We start from the raw sequence: 21,170 nt of genomic DNA, 5'->3' as shown, positions 1-21,170 counted from the left end.
GGGCTCGGCTCTAGGCTGGGCTCGGGGCTCTGTGCTCGGCTGGGCTCGGGGCTCGGCTCGAGGCTCGGCTCTGTGCTCGGCTCTAGGATGTGCTCTGGGCTCGGCTCGGCTCTAGGCTGGGCTCGGGGCTCGGATCTGGGTTCGGCTGGGGCCTCGACTCGCCTCGGCTCTAGGCTGGGCTTGGGGATTGTCTCGGGGCTCGTCTCGAGGCTCGGCTCTGGGCTCTGTGCTCGGCTGGGCTCGGGGCTCGGCTCGAGGCTCGGCTCTGGGCTCGGCTTTAGGCTGGGCTCTAGCCTCGGCTCGGCTCTAGGCTCTGCTCGTTGCTCGGCTCTGGGCTGGGGTCTGGACACGGATCTAGGCTGGGCTCGAGGCTCGGCTCTGGGATCGGCTCGGCTCTAGGCTGGGCTCGGGGCTCGGATCTGGTTTCGGCTCTGGACTCGGCTCGCCTCGGCTCTAGGCTGGGCTTGGGGATTGTCTCGGGGCTCGTCTCGAGGCTCGGATCTGGGCTCTGTGCTCGGCTGGGCTCGGGGCTCGGCTCGCGCCTGAACCTGGGCTCGGCTCTGGACTCGGCTCGGCTCTAGGCTGGGCTCGGGGCTCGGATCTGGGTTCGGCTCTGGACTCGGCTCGCCTCGGCTCTAGGCTGGGCTTGGGGATTGTCTCGGGGCTCGTCTCGAGGCTCGGCTCTGGGCTCTGTGCTCGGCTGGGATCGGGGCTCGGCTCGCGCCTGAACCTGGGCTCGGCTCTGGACTCGGCTCGGCTCTAGGCTGGGCTCGGGGCTCGGATCTGGGTTCGGCTCTGGACTCGGCTCGCCTCGGCTCTAGGCTGGGCTTGGGGATTGTCTCGGGGCTCGTCTCGAGGCTCGGCTCTGGGCTCTGTGCTCGGCTGGGCTCGGGGCTCGGCTCGAGGTTCGGCTCTGGGCTCGGCTCTAGGCTGGGCTCTAGCCTCGGCTCGGCTCTAGGCTGGGCTCGGGGCTCGGATCTGGGTTCGGCTCTGGACTCGGCTCACCTTGGCTCTAGGCAGGGCTTGGGGATTGTCTCGGGGCTCGTCTCGAGGCTCGGATCTGGGCTCTGTGCTCGGCTGGGCTCGGGGCTCGGCTCGAGCCTCGGCTCTGGGCTAGGCTCTAGGCTGGGCTCTAGACAGGGCTCTGGCTCGGCTCGCCTCTAGGCTGGGCTCGGGGCTCGGATCTGGGTTCGGCTCTGGACTCGGCTCGCCTCGGCTCTAGGCTGGGCTTGGGGATTGTCTCGGGGCTCGTCTCGATGCTCGGCTCTGTGCTCTGTGTTCGGCTGGGCTCGGGGCTCGACTCGAGGTTCGGCTCTGGGCTCGGCTCTAGGCTGGGCTCTAGCCTCGGCTCGGCTCTAGGCTGGGCTCGGGGCTCGGATCTGGGTTCGGCTCTGGACTCGGCTCGCCTCGGCTCTAGTCTGGGCTTGGGGATTGTCTCGGGGCTCGTCTCGAGGCTCGGCTCTGGGCTCTGTGCTCGGCTGGGCTCGGGGCTCGGCTCGAGGCTCGGCTCTGGGCTCGGCTCTGGACTCGGCTCGGCTTTGGGCTGGGCTCGGGGCTCGGATCTGGGTTCGGCTCTGGACTCGGCTCGCCTCGGCTCTAGGCTGGGCTTGGGGATTGTCTCGGGGCTCGTCTCGAGGCTCGGCTCTGGGCTCTGTGCTCGGCTGGGCTCGGGGCTCGGCTCGAGGTTCGGCTCTGGGCTCGGCTCTAGGCTGGGCGCTAGCCTCGGCTCGGCTCTAGGCTGGGCTCGGGGCTCGGATCTGGGTTCGGCTCTGGACATGGCTCGCCTCGGCTCTAGGCTGCGCTTGGGGCTATGATCTGGTTTCGGCTCTGGACTCGGCTCGCCTCGGCTCTAGGCTGGGCTTGGGGATTGTCTCGGGGCTCGTCTCGAGGCTCGGCTCTGGGCTCTGTGCTCGGCTGGGCTCGGGGCTCGGCTCGAGGTTCGGCTCTGGGCTCGGCTCTAGGCTGGGCTCTAGCCTCGGCTCGGCTCTAGTCTGGGCTCGGGGCTCGGATCTGGGTTCGGCTCTGGACTCGGCTCGCCTCGGCTCTAGGCTGGGCTTGGGGATTGTCTCGGGGCTCGTCTCGAGGCTCGGCTCTGGGCTCTGTGCTCGGCTGGGCTCGGGGCTCGGCTCGAGGTTCGGCTCTGGGCTCGGCTCTAGGCTGGGCGCTAGCCTCGGCTCGGCTCTAGGCTGGGCTCGGGGCTCGGATCTGGGTTCGGCTCTGGACTCGGCTCACCTTGGCTCTAGGCAGGGCTTGGGGATTGTCTCGGGGCTCGTCTCGAGGCTCGGATCTGGGCTCTGTGCTCGGCTGGGCTCGGGGCTCGGCTCGAGCCTCGGCTCTGGGCTAGGCTCTAGGCTGGGCTCTAGACAGGGCTCTGGCTCGGCTGCCTCTAGGCTGGGCTCGGGGCTCGGATCTGGGTTCGGCTCAGGACTCGGCTCGCCTCGGCTCTAGGCTGGGCTTGGGGATTGTCTCGGGGCTCGTCTCGAGGCTCGGCTCTGGGCTCTGTGCTCGGCTGGGCTCGGGCCTCGGCTCGAGGTTCAGCTCTGGGCTCGGCTCTAGGCTGGGCGCTAGCCTCGGCTCGGCTCTAGGCTGGGCTCATGGCTCGGATCTGGGTTCGGCTCTGGACTTGGCTCGCCTCGGCTCTAGGCTGCGCTTGGGGCTATGATCTGGGTTCGGCTCTGGACTCGGCTCGCCTCGGCTCTAGGCTGGGCTTGGGGATTGTCTCGGGGCTCGTCTCGAGGCTCGGCTCTGGGCTCTGTGCTCGGCTGGGCTCGGGGCTCGGCTCGAGGCTCGGCTCTGGGCTCGGCTCTGGACTAAGCTCGGCTTTGGGCTGGGCTCGGGGCTCGGATCTGGGTTCGGCTCTGGACTCGGCTCGCCTCGGCTCTAGGCTGGGCTTGGGGATTGTCTCGGGGCTCGTCTCGAGGATCGGTTCTGTGCTCTGTGGTCGGCTGGGCTCGGGGCTCGGCTCGAGGTTCGGCTCTGGGCTCGGCTCTAGGCTGGGCTCTAGCCTCGGCTCGGCTCTAGTCTGGGCTCGGGGCTCGGATCTGGGTTCGGCTCTGGACTCGGCTCGCCTCGGCTCTAGGCTGGGCTTGGGGATTGTCCCGGGGCTCGTCTCGAGGCTCGGCTCTGGGCTCTGTGCTCGGCTGGGCTCGGGGCTCGGCTCGAGGCTCGGCTCTGGGCTCGGCTCTGGACTCGGCTCGGCTTTGGGCTGGGCTCGGGGCTCGGTTCTGGGTTCGGCTCTGGACTCGGCTCGCCTCGGCTCTAGGCTGGGCTTGGGGATTGTCTCGGGTCTCGTCTCGAGGCTCGGCTCTGGGCTCTGTGCTCGGCTGGGCTCGGGGCTCTGCTCGAGGTTCGGCTCTGGGCTCGGCTTTAGGCTGGGCGCTAGCCTCGGCTCGGCTCTAGGCTGGGCTCGGGGCTCGGATCTGGGTTCGGCTCTGGACTCGGCTCGCCTCGGCTCTAGGCTGGGCTTGGGGATTGTATCGGGGCTCGTCTCGAGGCTCGGATCTGGGCTCAGTGCTCGGCTGGGCTCGGGGCTCGGCTCGAGGCTCGGCTCTTGGCTTGGCTCTAGGCTGGGCTCTAGACTGGGCTCTGGCTCGGCTCGCCTCTAGGCTGGGCTCGGGGCTCTGATCTGTGTTCGGCTCTGGACTCGGCTCGCCTCGGCTCAAGGCTGGGCTTCGGGATTGTCTCGGGGCTCGTCTCGAGGCTCGGTTCTGTGCTCTGTGTTCAGCTGGGCTCGGGGCTCGACTCGAGGTTCGGCTCTGGGCTCGGCTCTAGGCTGGGCTCTAGCCTCGGCTCGGCTCTAGGCTGGGCTCGGAGTTCGGATCTGGGTTCGGCTCTGGACTCGGCTCGCCTCGGCTCTAGGCTGGGCTTGGGGATTCTCTCGGGGCTCGTCTTGAGCTTCGGCTATGGGCTCTGTGCTCGGCTGGGCTCGGGGCTCGGCTCGAGGCTCGGCTCTGGGCTCTGCTCTGGACTCGGCTCTAGGCTGGGCTCGAGGCTCGGCTCTGGGCTTGTCTGCAATCGGCTTTGGGTTGGGCTCAGGTATCGGCTCTGCTCTTGGCTCGGCTCGAGGCTCCGATCGCGCCCGACTCTGGGCTCTGCTCTGGAATCGGCTCGGCTCTAGGTTGCGCTTGGGGCTATGATCTGGGTTCGGCTCTGGACTTGGCTCGCCTCGGCTCTAGGCTGGGCTTGGGGATTGTCTCGGGGCTCGTCTCGAGGCTCGGCTCTGGGCTCTGAGCTCGGCTGGGCTCGGGGCTCGGCTCGAGGCTCGGCTCTGGGCTCGGCTCTGGACTCGGCTCGGCTTTGGGCTGGGCTCGGGGCTCGGTTCTGGGTTCGGCTCTGGACTCGGCTCGCCTCGGCTCTAGGCTGGGCTTGGGGATTGTCTCGGGGCTCGTCTCGAGGCTCGGCTCTGGGCTCTGTGCTCGGCTGGGCTCGGGGCTCGGCTCGAGGTTCGGCTCTGGGCTCGGCTCTAGGCTGGGCGCTAGCCTCGGCTCGGCTCTAGGCTGGGCTCGGGGCTCGGATCTGGGTTCGGCTCTGGACTCCGCTCACCTTGGCTCTAGGCAGGGCTTGGGGATTGTCTCGGGGCTCGTCTCGAGGCTCGGATCTGGGCTCTGTGCTCGGCTGGGCTCGGGGCTCGGCTCGAGCCTCGGCTCTGGGCTAGGCTCTAGGCTGGGCTCTAGACAGGGCTCTGGCTCGGCTCGCCTCTAGGCTGGGCTCGGGGCTCAGATCTGGGTTCGGCTCTGGACTTGGCTCGCCTCGGCTCTAGGCTGCGCTTGGGGCTATGATCTGGGTTCGGCTCTGGACTCGGCTCGCCTCGGCTCTAGGCTGGGCTTGGGGATTGTTTCGGGGCTCGTCTCGAGGCTCGGCTCTGGGCTCTGTGCTCGGCTGGGCTCGGGGCTCGGCTCGAGGCTCGGCTCTGGGCTCGGCTCTGGACTAAGCTCGGCTTTGGGCTGGGCTCGGGGCTCGGATCTGGGTTCGGCTCTGGACTCGGCTCGCCTCGGCTCTAGGCTGGGCTTGGGGATTGTCTCGGGGCTCGTCTCGAGGATCGGTTCTGTGCTCTGTGGTCGGCTGGGCTCGGGGCTCGGCTCGAGGTTCGGCTCTGGGCTCGGCTCTAGGCTGGGCTCTAGCCTCGGCTCGGCTCTAGTCTGGGCTCGGGGCTCGGATCTGGGTTCGGCTCTGGACTCGGCTCGCCTCGGCTCTAGGCTGGGCTTGGGGATTGTCTCGGGGCTCGTCTCGAGGCTCGGCTCTGGGCTCTGTGCTCGGCTGGGCTCGGGGCTCGGCTCGAGGCTCGGCTCTGGGCTCGGCTCTGGACTCGGCTCGGCTTTGGGCTGGGCTCGGGGCTCGGTTGTGGGTTCGGCTCTGGACTCGGCTCGCCTCGGCTCTAGGCTGGGCTTGGGGATTGTCTCGGGGCTCGTCTCGAGGCTCGGCTCTGGGCTCTGTGCTCGGCTGGGCTCGGGGCTCGGCTCGAGGTTCGGCTCTGGGCTCGGCTCTAGGCTGGGCGCTAGCCTCGGCTCGGCTCTAGGCTGGGCTCGGGGCTCCGATCTGGGTTCGGCTCTGGACTCGGCTCGCCTCGGTTCTAGGCTGGGCTTGGGGATTGTCTCGGGGCTCGTCTCGAGGCTCGGATCTGGGCTCTGTGCTCGGCTGGGCTCGGGGCTCGGCTCGAGGCTCGGCTCTTGGCTTGGCTCTAGGCTGGGCTCTAGACTGGGCTCTGGCTCGGCTCGCCTCTAGGCTGGGCTCGGGGCTCTGATCTGTGTTCGGCTCTGGACTCGGCTCGCCTCGGCTCTAGGCTGGGCTTCGGGCTTGTCTCGGGGCTCGTCTCGAGGCTCGGTTCTGTGCTCTGTGTTCAGCTGGGCTCGGGGCTCGACTCGAGGTTCGGCTCTGGGCTCGGCTCTAGGCTGGGCTCTAGCCTCGGCTCGGCTCTAGGCTGGGCTCGGGGCTCGGATCTGGGTTCGGCTCTGGACTCGGCTCGCCTCGGCTCTAGGCTGGGCTTGGGGATTCTCTCGGGGCTCGTCTTGAGCTTCGGCTATGGGCTCTGTGCTCGGCTGGGCTCGGGGCTCGGCTCGAGGCTCGGCTCTGGGCTCTGCTCTGGACTCGGCTCTAGGCTGGGCTCGAGACTCGGCTCTGGGCTTGTCTGCAATCGGCTTTGTGTTGGGCTCAGGTATCGGCTCTGCTCTTGACTCGGCTCGAGGCTCCGATCGCGCCCGACTCTGGGCTCTGCTCTGGACTCGGCTCGGCTCTAGGTTGCGCTTGGGGCTATGATCTGGGTTCGGCTCTGGGCTCGGCTCGCCTCGGCTCTAGGCTGGGCTTGGGGATTGTCTCGGGGCTCGTCTCGAGGCTCGGCTCTGGGCTCTGTGCTCGGCTGGGCTCGGGGCTCGGCTCGAGGCTCGGCTCTGGGCTCGGCTCTGGACTCGGCTCGGCTCTAGGCTGGGCTCGGGGCTCGGATCTGGGTTCGGCTCTGGACTCGGCTCGCCTCGGCTCTAGGCTGGGCTTGGGGATTGTCTCGGGGCTCGTCTCGAGGCTCGGCTCTGGGCTCTGTGCTCGGCTGGGCTCGGGGCTCGGCTCGAGGCTCGTCTCTGGGCTCGGCTCTGGACTCGGCTCGGCTTTGGGCTGGGCTCGGGGCTCGGATCTGGGTTCGGCTCTGGACTCGGCTCGCCTCGGCTCTAGGCTGGGCTTGGGGATTGTCTCGGGGCTCGTCTCGAGGCTCGGCTCTGGGCTCTGTGCTCGGCTGGGCTCGGGGCTCGGCTCGAGGTTCGGCTCTGGGCTCGGCTCTAGGCTGGGCGCTAGCCTCGGCTCGGCTCTAGGCTGGGCTCGGGGCTCGGATCTGGGTTCGGCTCTGGACTCGGCTCGCCTCGGCTCTAGGCTGGGCTTGGGGATTGTCTCGGGGCTCGTCTCGAGGCTCGGATCTGGGCTCTGTGCTCGGTTGGGCTCGGGGCTCGGCTCGAGTCTCGGCTCTGGGCTCGGCTCTAGGCTGGGCTCTAGACTGGGCTCTGGCTCGGCTCGCCTCTAGGCTGGGCTCGGGGCTCGGATCTGGGTTCGGCTCTGCACTCGGCTCGCCTCGGCTCTAGGCTGGGCTTGGGGATTGTCTCGGGGCTCGTCTCGAGGCTCGGCTCTGTGCTCTGTGTTCAGCTGGGCTCGGGGCTCGACTCGAGGTTCGGCTCTGGGCTCGTCTCTAGGCTGGGCTCTAGCCTCGTTTCGGCTCTAGGCTGGGCTCGGGGCTCGGATCTGGGTTCGGCTCTGGACTCGGCTCGCCTCGGCTCTATTCTGGGCTTGGGGATTGTCTCGGGGCTCGTCTCGAGGCTCGGCTCTGGGCTCTGTGCTCGGCTGGGCTCGGGGCTCGGCTCGAGGCTCGGCTCTGGGCTCGGCTCTGGACTCGGCTCGGCTCTAGGCTGGGCTCGGTGCTCGGATCTGGGTTCGGCTCTGGACTCGGCTCGCCTCGGCTCTAGGCTGGGCTTGGTGATTGTCTCGGGGCTCGTCTCGAGGCTCGGCTCTGGGCTCTGTGCTCGGCTGTGCTCGGGGCTCGGCTCGAGGCTCGGCTCTGGGCTCGGCTCTAGGCTGGGCTCGGGGCTCGTATCTGGGTTCGGCTCTGGACTCGGCTCGCCTCGGCTCTAGGCTGGGCTTGGGGATTGTCTCGGGGCTCGTCTCGAGGCTCGGTTCTGTGCTCTGTGCTCGGCTGGGCTCGGGGCTCGGCTCTAGGCTGGCCTCGGGGCTCGTATCTGGGTTCGGCTCTGGACTCGGCTCGCCTCGGCTCTAGGCTGGGCTTGGGGATTGTCTCGGGGCTCGTCTCGAGGCTCGGTTCTGTGCTCTGTGCTCGGCTGGGCTCGGGGCTCGGCTCGAGGCTCGGCTCTGGGCTGGGCTCTAGGATGTGCTCTGGGCTCGGCTCGGCTGTAGGCTGGGCTCGGGGCTCGGATCTGGGTTCGACTCTGGACTCGGCTCGCCTCGGCTCTAGGCTGGGCTTGGGGATTGTCTCGGGGCTCGTCTCGAGGCTCGGCTCTGGGCTCTGTGCTCGGCTGGGCTCGGGGCTCGGCTCGAGGCTCGGCTCTGTGCTCGGCTCTGGACTCGGCTCTTGGCTCGGCTCGAGGCTCAGATCGCGCCTGAACCTGGGCTCGGCTCTGGACTCGGCTCGGCTCTAGGCTGGGCTCGGGGCTCGGATCTGGGTTCGGCTCTGGACTCGGCTCGCCTCGGCTCTAGGCTGGGCTTGGGGATTGTCTCGGGGCTCGTCTCGAGGCTCGGCTCTGGGCTCTGTGCTCGGCTGGGCTCGGGGCTCGGCTCGAGGTTCGTCTCTGGGCTCGGCTCTAGGCTGTGCTCTGGACTCGGCTCGGCTCTAGGCTGGGCTCGGGGCCCGGATCTGGGTTCGGCTGGGGCCTCGACTCGCCTCGGCTCTAGGCTGGGCTTGGGGATTGTCTCGGGGCTCGTCTCGAGGCTCGGCTCTGGGCTCTGGGCTCGGCTGGGCTCGGGGCTCGGCTCGAGGCTCGGCTCTAGGCTGTGCTCTGGACTCGGCTCGGCTCTAGGCTGGGCTCGGGGCCCGGATCTGGGTTCGGCTGGGGCCTCGACTCGCCTCGGCTCTAGGCTGGGCTTGGGGATTGTCTCGGGGCTCGGCTCGAGGCTCGGCTCTGGGCTCTGTGCTCGGCTGGGCTCGGGGCTCGGCTCGAGGCTCGTCTCTGGGCTCGGCTCTGGACTCGGCTCGGCTTTGGGCTGGGCTCGGGGCTCGGATCTGGTTTCGGATCTGGACTCGGCTCGCCTCGGCTCTAGGCTGGGCTTGGGATTTGTCTCGGGGCTCGTCTCGAGGCTCGGCTCTGGGCTCTGTGCTCGGCTGGGCTCGGGGCTCGGCTCGAGGCTCGGCTCTGGGCTCGCGTCTAACCTGGGCTCTGGGCTCGGCTCGGCTCTAGGCTGGGCTCGGGGCTCGGATCTGGGTTCGGCTCTGGACTCGGCTCGCCTCGGCTCTAGGCTGGGCTTGGGGATTGTCTCGGGGCTCGTCTCGAGGCTCGGCTCTGGGCTCTGTGCTCGGCTGGGCTCGGCGCTCGTCTCGAGGCTCGGCTCTGGGCTCGGCTCTAGGCTGGGCTCTAGCCTCGGCTCGGCTCTAGGCTCTGCTCGTTGCTCGGCTCTGGGCTCGGGTCTGGACACGGATCTAGGCTGGGCTCGAGGCTCGGCTTTGGGCTTGTCTGCTCTCGGCTCCAGGCTGGGCTCGTGGCTCTGCTCTGCGCTCGTCTCTGGACTCGGTTCTAGGCTGGGCTCGAGGCTCGGCTCTGGGATCGGCTCGGCTCTATGATGGCCTCGGGGCTCGGATCTAGGTTCGGCTCTGGACTCGGCTCGCCTCGGTTCTAGGCTGGGCTTGGGGATTGTCTCGGGGCTCGTCTCGAGGCTCGGCTCTGGGCACTGTGATCGGCTGGGCACGGGGCTCGGCTCGAGGCTCGGCTCTGGACTCGGCTCTAGGCTGGGCTCTAGACTGGGCTCTGGCTCGGCTCGCCTCTAGGCTGGGCTCGGGGCTCGGATCTGGGTTCGGCTCTGCACTCGGCTCGCCTCGGCTCTAGGCTGGGCTTGGGGATTGTCTCGGGGCTCGTCTCGAGGCTCGGCTCTGTGCTCTGTGTTCAGCTGGGCTCGGGGCTCGACTCGAGGTTCGGCTCTGGGCTCGTCTCTAGGCTGGGCTCTAGCCTCGTTTCGGCTCTAGGCTGGGCTCGGGGCTCGGATCTGGGTTCGGCTCTGGACTCGGCTCGCCTCGGCTCTATTCTGGGCTTGGGGATTGTCTCGGGGCTCGTCTCGAGGCTCGGCTCTGGGCTCTGTGCTCGGCTGGGCTCGGGGCTCGGCTCGAGGCTCGGCTCTGGGCTCGGCTCTGGACTCGGCTCGGCTCTAGGCTGGGCTCGGTGCTCGGATCTGGGTTCGGCTCTGGACTCGGCTCGCCTCGGCTCTAGGCTGGGCTTGGTGATTGTCTCGGGGCTCGTCTCGAGGCTCGGCTCTGGGCTCTGTGCTCGGCTGTGCTCGGGGCTCGGCTCGAGGCTCGGCTCTGGGCTCGGCTCTAGGCTGGGCTCGGGGCTCGTATCTGGGTTCGGCTCTGGACTCGGCTCGCCTCGGCTCTAGGCTGGGCTTGGGGATTGTCTCGGGGCTCGTCTCGAGGCTCGGTTCTGTGCTCTGTGCTCGGCTGGGCTCGGGGCTCGGCTCTAGGCTGGCCTCGGGGCTCGTATCTGGGTTCGGCTCTGGACTCGGCTCGCCTCGGCTCTAGGCTGGGCTTGGGGATTGTCTCGGGGCTCGTCTCGAGGCTCGGTTCTGTGCTCTGTGCTCGGCTGGGCTCGGGGCTCGGCTCGAGGCTCGGCTCTGGGCTCGGCTCTGAACTCGGCTCGGCTTTGGGCTGGGCTCGGGGCTCGGATCTGGGTTCGGCTCTGGACTCGGCTCGCCTCGGCTCTAGGCTGGGCTTGGGGATTGTCTCGGGGCTCGTTTCGAGGCTCGGCTCTGGGCTCTGTGCTCGGCTGGGCTCGGGGCTCGGCTCGAGGTTCGGCTCTGGGCTCGGCTCTAGTCTGGGCGCTAGCCTCGGCTCGGCTCTAGGCTGGGCTCGGGGCTCGGATCTGGGTTCGGCTCTGGACTCGGCTCGCCTCGGCTCTAGGCTGGGCTTGGGGATTGTCTCGGGGCTCGTCTCGAGGTTCGGATCTGGGCTCTGTGCTCGTCTGGGCTCGGGGCTCCGCTCGAGGCTCGGATCTGGGCTCGGCTCTAGGCTGGGCTCTAGACCGGGCTCTGGCTCGGCTCGCCTCCAGGCTGGGCTCGGGGCTCGGCTTGAGGCTCGGCTCTGGGCTCGGCTCTGGACTCGGATCTATGCTGGGCTCGAGGCTCGGCTCTGGGTTTGTCTGCAATCGGCTTTGGGTTGGGCTCAGGTATCGGCTCTGCTCTTGGCTCGGCTCGAGGCTCCGATCATGCCCGACTCTGGGCTCTGCTCTGGACTCGGCTCGGCTCTAGGCTGCGCTTGGGGCTATGATCTGGGTTCGGCTCTGGACTCGGCTCGCCTCGGCTCTAGGCTGGGCTTGGGGATTGTCTCGGGGCTCGTCTCGAGGCTCGGCTCTGGGCTCTGTGCTCGGCTGGGCTCGGGGCTCGGCTCGAGGCTCGGCTCTGGGCTGGGCTCTGGACTCTGCTCGGCTCTAGGCTGTGCTCGTGGCTCTGATCTGGGTTCGGCTCTGGACTCGGCTCACCTCGGGTGTACGCTGGGCTTGGGGATTGTCTCGGGGCTCGTCTGAAGGCTCGGCTCTGGGCTCTGTGCTCGGCAGGGCTCGGGGCTCGGCTCGAGGCTCGGCTCTGGGCTCGGCTCTAGGCTGGGCTCGGGGCTCTGTGCTCGGCTGGGCTCGGGGCTCGTTTCGAGGCTCGGCTCTGTGCTCGGCTCTAGGATGTGCTCTGGGCTCGGCTCGGCTGTAGGCTGGGCTCGGGGCTCGGATCTGGGTTCGACTCTGGACTCGGCTCGCCTCGGCTCTAGGCTGGGCTTGGGGATTGTCTCGGGGCTCGTCTCGAGGCTCGGCTCTGGGCTCTGTGCTCGGCTGGGCTCGGGGCTCGGCTCGAGGCTCGGCTCTGTGCTCGGCTCTGGACTCGGCTCTTGGCTCGGCTCGAGGCTCAGATCGCGCCTGAACCTGGGCTCGGCTCTGGACTCGGCTCGGCTCTAGGCTGGGCTCGGGGCTCGGATCTGGGTTCGGCTCTGGACTCGGCTCGCCTCGGCTCTAGGCTGGGCTTGGGGATTGTCTCGGGGCTCGTCTCGAGGCTCGGCTCTGGGCTCTGTGCTCGGCTGGGCTCGGGGCTCGGCTCGAGGTTCGTCTCTGGGCTCGGCTCTAGGCTGTGCTCTGGACTCGGCTCGGCTCTAGGCTGGGCTCGGGGCCCGGATCTGGGTTCGGCTGGGGCCTCGACTCGCCTCGGCTCTAGGCTGGGCTTGGGGATTGTCTCGGGGCTCGTCTCGAGGCTCGGCTCTGGGCTCTGTGCTCGGCTGGGCTCGGGGCTCGGCTCGAGGCTCGTCTCTGGGCTCGGCTCTGGACTCGGCTCGGCTTTGGTCTGGGCTCGGGGCTCGGATCTGGTTTCGGCTCTGGACTCGGCTCGCCTCGGCTTCAGGCTGGGCTTGGGATTTGTCTCGGGGCTCGTCTCGAGGCTCGGCTCTGGGCTCTGTGCTCGGCTGGGCTCGGGGCTCGGCTCGAGGCTCGGCTCTGGGCTCGCGTCTAACCTGGGCTCTGGGCTCGGCTCGGCTCTAGGCTGGGCTCGGGGCTCGGATCTGGGTTCGGCTCTGGACTCGGCTCGCCTCGGCTCTAGGCTGGGCTTGGGGATTGTCTCGGGGCTCGTCTCGAGGCTCGGCTCTGGGCTCTGTGCTCGGCTGGGCTCGGCGCTCGTCTCGAGGCTCGGCTCTGGGCTCGGCTCTAGGCTGGGCTCTAGCCTCGGCTCGGCTCTAGGCTCTGCTCGTTGCTCGGCTCTGGGCTCGGGTCTGGACACGGATCTAGGCTGGGCTCGAGGCTCGGCTTTGGGCTTGTCTGCTGTCGGCTCCAGGCTGGGCTCGTGGCTCTGCTCTGCGCTCGTCTCTGGACTCGGTTCTAGGCTGGGCTCGAGGCTCGGCTCTGGGATCGGCTCGGCTCTATGATGGCCTCGGGGCTCGGATCTAGGTTCGGCTCTGGACTCGGCTCGCCTCGGTTCTAGGCTGGGCTTGGGGATTGTCTCGGGGCTCGTCTCGAGGCTCGGCTCTGGGCACTGTGATCGGCTGGGCACGGGGCTCGGCTCGAGGCTCGGCTCTGGACTCGGCTCTGGACTCGGCTCGGCTCTAGGCTGAGCTCGGGGCTCGGATCTGGGTTCGGCTCTGGACTCGGCTCGCCTCGGCTCTAGGCTGCGCTTGGGGATTGTCTCGGGGCTCGTCTCGAGGCTCGGCTCTGGGCTCTGTGCTCGGCTGGGCTCGGGGCTCGGCTCGAGGCTCGGCTCTGGGCTCGGCTCTAGGCTGGGCTCTAGCCTCGGCTCGGCTCTAGGCTGTGCTCGTTGCTCGGCTCTGGGCTCGGTTCTGGACAAAGATCTAGGCTGGGCTCGAGGCTCTGCTCTGGGATCGGTTCGGCTCTAGGCTGGGCTCGGGGCTTGGATCTGGGTTCGGCTCTGGACTCGGCTCGCCTCGGCTCTAGGCTGGGCTTGGGGATTGTCTCGGGGCTCGTGTCAGGGCTCGGATCTGGGCTCTGTGTTCGGCTGGGCTCGGGGCTCGATTCGAGGTTCGGATCTCGGCTCGGCTCTAGGCTGGGCTCTAGCCTCGGCTCGGCTCTAGGCTAGGCTCGGGGCTCGGCTCTGGGCTTGTCTGCAATCGGCTTTGTGTTGGTCTCAGGTATCGGCTCTGCTCTTGGCTCGGCTCGAGGCTCAGATCGCGCCTGAATCTGGGCTCGGCTCTGGACTCGGCTCGGCTCTAGGCTGGGCTCGGGGCTCGGATCTGGGTTCGGCTCGGGCCTCGACTCGCCTCGGCTCTAGGCTGGGCTTGGGGATTGTCTCGGGTCTCGTCTCGAGGCTCGGCTCTGGGCTGGGCTCTAGCCTCGGCTCGGCTCTAGGCTGGGCTCGGGGCTCGGATCTGGGTTCGGCTCTGGACTCGGCTCGCCTCGGCTCTAGGCTGGGCATGGTGATTGTCTCGGGGTTCGTCTCGAGGCTCGGCTCTGGGCTCTGTGCTCGGCTGGGCTTGGGGCTCGGCTCGAACTCGGCTATGGGCTCGGCTCTAGGCTGGGCTCGGGGCTCGTATCTGGGTTCGACTCTGGACTCGGCTCGCCTCGGCTCTAGGTTGGGCTTGGGGATTGTCTCGGGGCTCGTCTCGAGGCTCGGCTCTGGGCTCGGCTCTAGGCTAGGCTCTAGCCTCGGTTCGGCTCTAGAGTGGGCTCGGGGCTCAGATCGCGCCTGAACCTGGGCTCGGCTCTGGACTCGGCTCGGCTCTAGGCTGGGCTCGGGGCTCGGATCTGGGTTCGGCTCTGGACTCGGCTCGCCTCGGCTCTAGGCTGGGCTTGGGGATTGTCTCGGGGCTCGTCTCGAGGCTCGGCTCTGGGCTCGGCTTTACGCTGGGCTCTAGCCTCGGCTCGGCTCTAGGCTCTGCTCGTTGCTCGGCTCTGGGCTGGGGTCTGGACACGGATCTAGGCTGGGCTCGAGGCTCGGCTCTGGGATCGGCTCGGCTCTAGGCTGGGCTCGGGGCTCGGATCTGGTTTCGGCTCTGGACTCGGCTCGCCTCGGCTCTAGGCTGGGCTTGGGGATTGTCTCGGGGCTCGTCTCGAGGCTCGGATCTGGGCTCTGTGCTCGGCTGGGCTCGGGGCTCGGCTCGCGCCTGAACCTGGGCTCGGCTCTGGACTCGGCTCGGCTCTAGGCTGGGCTCGGGGCTCGGATCTGGGTTCGGCTCTGGACTCGGCTCGCCTCGGCTCTAGGCTGGGCTTGGGGATTGTCTCGGGGCTCGTCTCGAGGCTCGGCTCTGGGCTCTGTGCTCGGCTGGGCTCGGGGCTCGGCTCGCGCCTGAACCTGGGCTCGGCTCTGGACTCGGCTCGGCTCTAGGCTGGGCTCGGGGCTCGGATCTGGGTTCGGCTCTGGACTCGGCTCGCCTCGGCTCTAGGCTGGGCTTGGGGATTGTCTCGGGGCTCGTCTCGAGGCTCGGCTCTGGGCTCTGTGCTCGGCTGGGCTCGGGGCTCGGCTCGAGGTTCGGCTCTGGGCTCGGCTCTAGGCTGGGCTCTAGCCTCGGCTCGGCTCTAGGCTGGGCTCGGGGCTCGGATCTGGGTTCGGCTCTGTACTCGGCTCACCTTGGCTCTAGGCAGGGCTTGGGGATTGTCTCGGGGCTCGTCTCGAGGCTCGGATCTGGGCTCTGTGCTCGGCTGGGCTCGGGGCTCGGCTCGAGCCTCGGCTCTGGGCTAGGCTCTAGGCTGGGCTCTAGACAGGGCTCTGGCTCGGCTCGCCTCTAGGCTGGGCTCGGGGCTCGGATCTGGGTTCGGCTCTGGACTCGGCTCGCCTCGGCTCTAGGCTGGGCTTGGGGATTGTCTCGGGGCTCGTCTCGATGCTCGGCTCTGTGCTCTGTGTTCGGCTGGGCTCGGGGCTCGACTCGAGGTTCGGCTCTGGGCTCGGCTCTAGGCTGGGCTCGGGGCTCGGATCTGGGTTCGGCTCTGGACTCGGCTCGCCTCGGCTCTAGGCTGGGCTTGGGGATTGTCTCGGGGCTCGTCTCGAGGCTCGGCTCTGGGCTCTGTGCTCGGCTGGGCTCGGGGCTCGGCTCGAGGCTCGGCTCTGGGCTCGGCTCTGGACTCGGCTCGGCTTTGGGCTGGGCTCGGGGCTCGGATCTGGGTTCGGCTCTGGACTCGGCTCGCCTCGGCTCTAGGCTGGGCTTGGGGATTGTCTCGGGGCTCGTCTCGAGGCTCGGCTCTGGGCTCTGTGCTCGGCTGGGCTCGGGGCTCGGCTCGAGGTTCGGCTCTGGGCTCGGCTCTAGGCTGGGCGCTAGCCTCGGATCGGGTCTAGGCTGGGCTCGGGGCTCGGATCTGGGTTCGGCTCTGGACTTGGCTCGGCTCGGCTCTAGGCTGGGCTCGGGGCTCGGTTCTGGGTTCGGCTCTGGACTCGGCTCGCCTCGGCTCTAGGCTGGGCTTGGGGATTGTCTCGGGGCTCGTCTCGAGGCTCGGCTCTGGGCTCTGTGCTCGGCTGGGCTCGGGGCTCTGCTCGAGGTTCGGCTCTGGGATCGGCTTTAGGCTGGGCGCTAGCCTCGGCTCGGCTCTAGGCTGGGCTCGGGGCTCGGATCTGGGTTCGGCTCTGGACTCGGCTCGCCTCGGCTCTAGGCTGGGCTTGGGGATTGTATCGGGGCTCGTCTCGAGGCTCGGATCTGGGCTCAGTGCTCGGCTGGGCTCGGGGCTCGGCTCGAGGCTCGGCTCTTGGCTTGGCTCTAGGCTGGGCTCTAGACTGGGCTCTGGCTCGGCTCGCCTCTAGGCTGGGCTCGGGGCTCTGATCTGTGTTCGGCTCTGGACTCGGCTCGCCTCGGCTCAAGGCTGGGCTTCGGGATTGTCTCGGGGCTCGTCTCGAGGCTCGGTTCTGTGCTCTGTGTTCAGCTGGGCTCGGGGCTCGACTCGAGGTTCGGCTCTGGGCTCGGCTCTAGGCTGGGCTCTAGCCTCGGCTCGGCTCTAGGCTGGGCTCGGAGTTCGGATCTGGGTTCGGCTCTGGACTCGGCTCGCCTCGGCTCTAGGCTGGGCTTGGGGATTCTCTCGGGGCTCGTCTTGAGCTTCGGCTATGGGCTCTGTGCTCGGCTGGGCTCGGGGCTCGGCTCGAGGCTCGGCTCTGGGCTCTGCTCTGGACTCGGCTCTAGGCTGGGCTCGAGGCTCGGCTCTGGGCTTGTCTGCAATCGGCTTTGGGTTGGGCTCAGGTATCGGCTCTGCTCTTGGCTCGGCTCGAGGCTCCGATCGCGCCCGACTCTGGGCTCTGCTCTGGAATCGGCTCGGCTCTAGGTTGCGCTTGGGGCTATGATCTGGGTTCGGCTCTGGACTCGGCTCGCCTCGGCTCTAGGCTGGGCTTGGGGATTGTCTCGGGGCTCGTCTCGAGGCTCGGCTCTGGGCTCTGAGCTCGGCTGGGCTCGGGGCTCGGCTCGAGGCTCGGCTCTGGGCTCGGCTCTGGACTCGGCTCGGCTTTGGGCTGGGCTCGGGGCTCGGTTCTGGGTTCGGCTCTGGACTCGGCTCGCCTCGGCTCTAGGCTGGGCTTGGGGATTGTCTCGGGGCTCGTCTCGAGGCTCGGCTCTGGGCTCTGTGCTCGGCTGGGCTCGGGGCTCGGCTCGAGGTTCGGCTCTGGGCTCGGCTCTAGGCTGGGCGCTAGCCTCGGCTCGGCTCTAGGCTGGGCTCGGGGCTCGGATCTGGGTTCGGCTCTGGACTCGGCTCACCTTGGCTCTAGGCAGGGCTTGGGGATTGTCTCGGGGCTCGTCTCGAGGCTCGGATCTGGGCTCTGTGCTCGGCTGGGCTCGGGGCTCGGCTCGAGCCTCGGCTCTGGGCTAGGCTCTAGGCTGGGCTCTAGACAGGGCTCTGGCTCGGCTCGCCTCTAGGCTGGGCTCGGGGCTCAGATCTGGGTTCGGCTCTGGACTTGGCTCGCCTCGGCTCTAGGCTGCGCTTGGGGCTATGATCTGGGTTCGGCTCTGGACTCGGCTCGCCTCGGCTCTAGGCTGGGCTTGGGGATTGTTTCGGGGCTCGTCTCGAGGCTCGGCTCTGGGCTCTGTGCTCGGCTGGGCTCGGGGCTCGGCTCGAGGCTCGGCTCTGGGCTCGGCTCTGGACTAAGCTCGGCTTTGGGCTGGGCTCGGGGCTCGGATCTGGGTTCGGCTCTGGACTCGGCTCGCCTCGGCTCTAGGCTGGGCTTGGGGATTGTCTCGGGGCTCGTCTCGAGGATCGGTTCTGTGCTCTGTGGTCGGCTGGGCTCGGGGCTCGGCTCGAGGTTCGGCTCTGGGCTCGGCTCTAGGCTGGGCTCTAGCCTCGGCTCGGCTCTAGTCTGGGCTCGGGGCTCGGATCTGGGTTCGGCTCTGGACTCGGCTCGCCTCGGCTCTAGGCTGGGCTTGGGGATTGTCTCGGGGCTCGTCTCGAGGCTCGGCTCTGGGCTCTGTGCTCGGCTGGGCTCGGGGCTCGGCTCGAGGCTCGGCTCTGGGCTCGGCTCTGGACTCGGCTCGGCTTTGGGCTGGGCTCGGGGCTCGGTTGTGGGTTCGGCTCTGGACTCGGCTCGCCTCGGCTCTAGGCTGGGCTTGGGGATTGTCTCGGGGCTCGTCTCGAGGCTCGGCTCTGGGCTCTGTGCTCGGCTGGGCTCGGGGCTCGGCTCGAGGTTCGGCTCTGGGCTCGGCTCTAGGCTGGGCGCTAGCCTCGGCTCGGCTCTAGGCTGGGCTCGGGGCTCCGATCTGGGTTCGGCTCTGGACTCGGCTCGCCTCGGTTCTAGGCTGGGCTTGGGGATTGTCTCGGGGCTCGTCTCGAGGCTCGGATCTGGGCTCTGTGCTCGGCTGGGCTCGGGGCTCGGCTCGAGGCTCGGCTCTTGGCTTGGCTCTAGGCTGGGCTCTAGACTGGGCTCTGGCTCGGCTCGCCTCTAGGCTGGGCTCGGGGCTCTGATCTGTGTTCGGCTCTGGACTCGGCTCGCCTCGGCTCTAGGCTGGGCTTCGGGCTTGTCTCGGGGCTCGTCTCGAGGCTCGGTTCTGTGCTCTGTGTTCAGCTGGGCTCGGGGCTCGACTCGAGGTTCGGCTCTGGGCTCGGCTCTAGGCTGGGCTCTAGCCTCGGCTCGGCTCTAGGCTGGGCTCGGGGCTCGGATCTGGGTTCGGCTCTGGACTCGGCTCGCCTCGGCTCTAGGCTGGGCTTGGGGATTCTCTCGGGGCTCGTCTTGAGCTTCGGCTATGGGCTCTGTGCTCGGCTGGGCTCGGGGCTCGGCTCGAGGCTCGGCTCTGGGCTCTGCTCTGGACTCGGCTCTAGGCTGGGCTCGAGACTCGGCTCTGGGCTTGTCTGCAATCGGCTTTGGGTTGGGCTCAGGTATCGGCTCTGCTCTTGACTCGGCTCGAGGCTCCGATCGCGCCCGACTCTGGGCTCTGCTCTGGACTCGGCTCGGCTCTAGGTTGCGCTTGGGGCTATGATCTGGGTTCGGCTCTGGGCTCGGCTCGCCTCGGCTCTAGGCTGGGCTTGGGGATTGTCTCGGGGCTCGTCTCGAGGCTCGGCTCTGGGCTCTGTGCTCGGCTGGGCTCGGGGCTCGGCTCGAGGCTCGGCTCTGGGCTCGGCTCTGGACTCGGCTCGGCTCTAGGCTGGGCTCGGGGCTCGGATCTGGGTTCGGCTCTGGACTCGGCTCGCCTCGGCTCTAGGCTGGGCTTGGGGATTGTCTCGGGGCTCGTCTCGAGGCTCGGCTCTGGGCTCTGTGCTCGGCTGGGCTCGGGGCTCGGCTCGAGGCTCGTCTCTGGGCTCGGCTCTGGACTCGGCTCGGCTTTGGGCTGGGCTCGGGGCTCGGATCTGGGTTCGGCTCTGGACTCGGCTCGCCTCGGCTCTAGGCTGGGCTTGGGGATTGTCTCGGGGCTCGTCTCGAGGCTCGGCTCTGGGCTCTGTGCTCGGCTGGGCTCGGGGCTCGGCTCGAGGTTCGGCTCTGGGCTCGGCTCTAGGCTGGGCGCTAGCCTCGGCTCGGCTCTAGGCTGGGCTCGGGGCTCGGATCTGGGTTCGGCTCTGGACTCGGCTCGCCTCGGCTCTAGGCTGGGCTTGGGGATTGTCTCGGGGCTCGTCTCGAGGCTCGGATCTGGGCTCTGTGCTCGGTTGGGCTCGGGGCTCGGCTCGAGTCTCGGCTCTGGGCTCGGCTCTAGGCTGGGCTCTAGACTGGGCTCTGGCTCGGCTCGCCTCTAGGCTGGGCTCGGGGCTCGGATCTGGGTTCGGCTCTGCACTCGGCTCGCCTCGGCTCTAGGCTGGGCTTGGGGATTGTCTCGGGGCTCGTCTCGAGGCTCGGCTCTGTGCTCTGTGTTCAGCTGGGCTCGGGGCTCGACTCGAGGTTCGGCTCTGGGCTCGTCTCTAGGCTGGGCTCTAGCCTCGTTTCGGCTCTAGGCTGGGCTCGGGGCTCGGATCTGGGTTCGGCTCTGGACTCGGCTCGCCTCGGCTCTATTCTGGGCTTGGGGATTGTCTCGGGGCTCGTCTCGAGGCTCGGCTCTGGGCTCTGTGCTCGGCTGGGCTCGGGGCTCGGCTCGAGGCTCGGCTCTGGGCTCGGCTCTGGACTCGGCTCGGCTCTAGGCTGGGCTCGGTGCTCGGATCTGGGTTCGGCTCTGGACTCGGCTCGCCTCGGCTCTAGGCTGGGCTTGGTGATTGTCTCGGGGCTCGTCTCGAGGCTCGGCTCTGGGCTCTGTGCTCGGCTGTGCTCGGGGCTCGGCTCGAGGCTCGGCTCTGGGCTCGGCTCTAGGCTGGGCTCGGGGCTCGTATCTGGGTTCGGCTCTGGACTCGGCTCGCCTCGGCTCTAGGCTGGGCTTGGGGATTGTCTCGGGGCTCGTCTCGAGGCTCGGTTCTGTGCTCTGTGCTCGGCTGGGCTCGGGGCTCGGCTCTAGGCTGGCCTCGGGGCTCGTATCTGGGTTCGGCTCTGGACTCGGCTCGCCTCGGCTCTAGGCTGGGCTTGGGGATTGTCTCGGGGCTCGTCTCGAGGCTCGGTTCTGTGCTCTGTGCTCGGCTGGGCTCGGGGCTCGGCTCGAGGCTCGGCTCTGGGCTGGGCTCTAGGATGTGCTCTGGGCTCGGCTCGGCTGTAGGCTGGGCTCGGGGCTCGGATCTGGGTTCGACTCTGGACTCGGCTCGCCTCGGCTCTAGGCTGGGCTTGGGGATTGTCTCGGGGCTCGTCTCGAGGCTCGGCTCTGGGCTCTGTGCTCGGCTGGGCTCGGGGCTCGGCTCGAGGCTCGGCTCTGTGCTCGGCTCTGGACTCGGCTCTTGGCTCGGCTCGAGGCTCAGATCGCGCCTGAACCTGGGCTCGGCTCTGGACTCGGCTCGGCTCTAGGCTGGGCTCGGGGCTCGGATCTGGGTTCGGCTCTGGACTCGGCTCGCCTCGGCTCTAGGCTGGGCTTGGGGATTGTCTCGGGGCTCGTCTCGAGGCTCGGCTCTGGGCTCTGTGCTCGGCTGGGCTCGGGGCTCGGCTCGAGGTTCGTCTCTGGGCTCGGCTCTAGGCTGTGCTCTGGACTCGGCTCGGCTCTAGGCTGGGCTCGGGGCCCGGATCTGGGTTCGGCTGGGGCCTCGACTCGCCTCGGCTCTAGGCTGGGCTTGGGGATTGTCTCGGGGCTCGTCTCGAGGCTCGGCTCTGGGCTCTGGGCTCGGCTGGGCTCGGGGCTCGGCTCGAGGCTCGGCTCTAGGCTGTGCTCTGGACTCGGCTCGGCTCTAGGCTGGGCTCGGGGCCCGGATCTGGGTTCGGCTGGGGCCTCGACTCGCCTCGGCTCTAGGCTGGGCTTGGGGATTGTCTCGGGGCTCGGCTCGAGGCTCGGCTCTGGGCTCTGTGCTCGGCTGGGCTCGGGGCTCGGCTCGAGGCTCGTCTCTGGGCTCGGCTCTGGACTCGGCTCGGCTTTGGGCTGGGCTCGGGGCTCGGATCTGGTTTCGGCTCTGGACTCGGCTCGCCTCGGCTCTAGGCTGGGCTTGGGATTTGTCTCGGGGCTCGTCTCGAGGCTCGGCTCTGGGCTCTGTGCTCGGCTGGGCTCGGGGCTCGGCTCGAGGCTCGGCTCTGGGCTCGCGTCTAACCTGGGCTCTGGGCTCGGCTCGGCTCTAGGCTGG

The sequence above is a fragment of the Athene noctua genome, unplaced genomic scaffold, assembly GCF_965140245.1.
Source record: "Athene noctua unplaced genomic scaffold, bAthNoc1.hap1.1 HAP1_HAP1_scaffold_60, whole genome shotgun sequence".
NCBI lineage: Eukaryota > Metazoa > Chordata > Aves > Strigiformes > Strigidae > Athene > Athene noctua.
Note: the sequence above shows the minus strand (reverse complement) of the source record.